General features: G+C 41.3%; 1 long non-coding RNA gene across 1 annotated transcript; it reads right to left on the bottom strand.

Annotated features, from left to right (window-relative positions):
* Window positions 1-371: 371 nt before the first annotated feature.
* On the bottom strand, window positions 372-3,037 carry LOC146556539 (uncharacterized). The gene is made up of 4 exons (XR_014888993.1): window positions 2,920-3,037; window positions 882-1,090; window positions 603-809; window positions 372-522 (listed from the first exon to the last, which is right to left on the bottom strand). It is a non-coding gene; the product is annotated as an uncharacterized LOC146556539 (long non-coding RNA).
* Between the last annotated feature and the right edge of the window lie 270 nt (window positions 3,038-3,307).

The following is a 3,307-nucleotide window of genomic DNA, read 5'->3' as shown; positions in this document are numbered from 1 at the left end:
TGAAGCTGAAGAGTGTGCTGTATTTAACAGCATGAAAGTCAAATTTATCAAAGGACATTTATCAAAGGACATGCTAATGTTAGCTAACATTAGCATGTCTGTTGCCAGTGGATAAGAATCTGAAGTCTTGGATGATGATGATGGTGATGAAACGTTTAGGGACTCATTGATAGCTTCATCAACATCTCTTCAGATAATTAGGTTGTAGAATAAGTTGTCAGAGAAACTGTGCTTTTTCTTTCCACTGTGGTTTTAGTTGACATTTTAACATAGCATTTATACACAGGCTATACTTGTCACGTGGCCGGGTGGCCGGTACTGAACAGGACTCAGGTGCAGAAACCCAGAGCGGAGACAGCAGATGATGCAACAATTTATTAGGTTTAAGTGCAAGAGAAAAATGTGGCAAAGACAAAAAACAGCGAGACGTGGAGTCTTGGTGCGGCGTGGCCTGGGGAACATGGCTATGGCGAGGGAATGAGGCCTGAGATGCGGAACGGAGCTGAGTGGGGAACAGTCACACTGAAGGAAGAGGATATAGGAGTTAGGTAGGTAGTGAAGGCAGCTCTGCAGTGGCCAGTTGTAAGAGCAGCAATTCTTACTTGCAGTTAGGGACCTGGAGTGTTGAGAGGGGGGTGATGAAGATCCAGGGGAGGCTGAGTGGCGTGGAAAAGCTGGCCTGAGATCCGGGGCTTCAGATGGAGTGTGATGGCAGGAGGGCAGGCAGGTGAGGCACAGAGAGATTTCCAGAATGATTACTAGGTATCCTGAGTCCAGAGGTGGAGTGTGAGCCAAGGTGGATACAGCAACTGTAGCACAAGAGAGTCGTGTTAACAGGATGAATCACAGCAAGAACTTAACATATACGGCCTGTTACCAACATGTGTTGATGACGAACTGGCAGTGAATGAACATCAACGTGTGGTTTAAATCCCTCTGGCTTGATTGTCTGCAATAGGCTCCAGGTGTGCGGGAGCTGGAGTTGGCCCTGCCCAGGGGCGGATCCCAGGTCAGTTCAGGAGCCTTATGGAAATTCCAGCCACCCACCGCAGACCATGACAATACTGAAATATCTCATGAGCGTGCAAACCTAACATGTCATAAAGTAAACCACAGACTTAGTATTTAGAATGAGTAAAGTACTAAAAAAAGGTGTTGTCTGGTACAAATATTGGTTCAAACGTCAGAGCTACCCGATTCGACTCAGTAATGACTGCCAATCATCCCAAATATGTCTGGGATGCTTCAATATGGCCCACAGGAGTGTCTAAAACTGATTTTGAAATATATGTTTAAAATAAAATGACGCTGAGCTTAAATAACTATAATAACTTATTGCCCCCATTAAATGATCCCATGTGTTTTCCTTTGCGAAAAACAGAAAAAACAGTATTAAAAGCATAATCTTTTTTAACAAGGACTCGGTTTTGTAACCGATATAGGGAAATGTGAGAGCACCCAAAGATAGAAAAAAAGGTAAACATACACATTCATACATTCTGACACACACACACACACACACAATAGGATCCCTCTTGGCAATCTATGACCCAAATCCTCTATGAACCTCCTCCCTCTTGGCTCCTCTAGTTCTGTTTTCTCTCAGTCTGTCTTTCTGGCAAGGGATTGGGACCTCATACAGTTGCGAGTTTCGAGTAGAAATACAGGTTGTTTGTAAGTAAAATAGCATCTTAACTTGTGTCTGAGCAGTATTCTTCTCTTTTGCCCCTCACTGGTAATTATACTGATAATAAATCTATTTCTTGCCTGATATCTCTTTTCTATAGTCAGTCAGAATTATAATACCTCTGTCTTTGTTTTCTCTTTCAAAAATATCTTTACCTTTGGTACTATATCACCTCTGAGTGAGATGCTGGCTCCCAGTATGAAAAAAGAGCAGGTGTCCAGGAGAGAGAGTGGCTACTAAGGCTACAGAGGGTTAAATGCTGGCTCTGACCCCCACCGATCCCCCTGCGGAGTCTATAATGCCCCCCTTAGAGTGAGGTCACAGAGAGACACGTGGCGATGCTTTGGGAATATAAACTAGGCAAGACTTGTGCAGTTATAGAGAAAACGGAGGGAAGGGATTTCAAAGAAAGTCTTCTGAGAGTTGCCATATGCTCAATAAGCCCTTTAACGCCTTCTCTCTTTACCATAAGCTGTCATAAGGATGATGTTCACACACTCAGCAGACAGCTCCATCCCTCAGAGCATTCCTCTTCTTAAGTACATTGAGAGCCTCAACAAGATACTAATTTAAAGTACTAATTTAACAATATGAATATTATAAATTGCAAATAAAATTCTATGTTCATAATCGTATTCAGGTAGAATTAAGTCTGTTACACACAACCCTATGCAATCTGCAGAAAAATTAAAGCGAACACCTATCAGCTGCAGGGAGAATTTCATGGTTTTATCCATGAGCTGAAGCTGTTTCGTGGCCGCTTTAGTACATATTTGAGGATGTCAGTGGGGCAGTTTGAGCTCTTGTTGGCAGAGTTGGGAGCACATCTGAGGAGGCAGAGAAATTATTTCAGAGAGCCGTTTGACCCTGAGCAAAGTCTGGCTGTGTGTCTGAGGTAAAATACTGTTATATAATTTTTTGTATAATCAGTACCGGTTTGTGTTTCGAGCTACAGCGCACTTGTTGCCAAATGCAGTCGTCTGACTGATCAGATCTGTTTATTTGGAAAATTCAGTTTGGTTCGAAAAAATTAATGCCCCAAATTAAAAACGCACAAAATATTTGGACAGATTTTACACATGACAAAAGCGCTGTGGGTTCAAAGACAGGTAACTGCAAGCACTTGCCACATTTTGGCCTCAATTTTGGTGACGTCATTGTTCATCTACACAAAAAACAATGTTATGACCATAAACTAGGCTTCAAAAATATTGGAAAACTTTTTTACTTACAACACTCTGAGGTTGTTTTTACCTAACTTTAAAATAGGTGTAATGTTCTTATTCCTCTATGAATAAAACATCAAGAATTGCTCCTGGTGCTAGCTTCAGCTAGCTGTTTATTATTCTTTCTACCACGATAACTTCTTCTTCTACTCTGTATATCTTATTGATTCCAGAGCGCCCCCTGTGGGTAGCTTCAACAATAGCAACTATCATTACATCCCCTTTCCAAACAGGTTGGTGTTATAATAAGCACAATTCCAAAGAGAACTGTTACTCGGTAACATCTGAACATTCTTGTCTAACATTCAACATGTTATAAATTGTGCAACAAGCTACATTCAGTAGTATTCTTTTTTTTTTTTATAACCAAAAATTGTAGCACAAGTGAAACAAA

Source organism: Mchenga conophoros, linkage group LG16, assembly GCF_057382185.1.
Source record: "Mchenga conophoros isolate Kocher_MC1m ecotype Shallow Benthic linkage group LG16, M_conophoros_male_GT1.1, whole genome shotgun sequence".
In the NCBI taxonomy this organism is placed as follows: domain Eukaryota; kingdom Metazoa; phylum Chordata; class Actinopteri; order Cichliformes; family Cichlidae; genus Mchenga; species Mchenga conophoros.
Note: the sequence above shows the minus strand (reverse complement) of the source record. Positions and strands in the feature narration are given on the sequence as shown.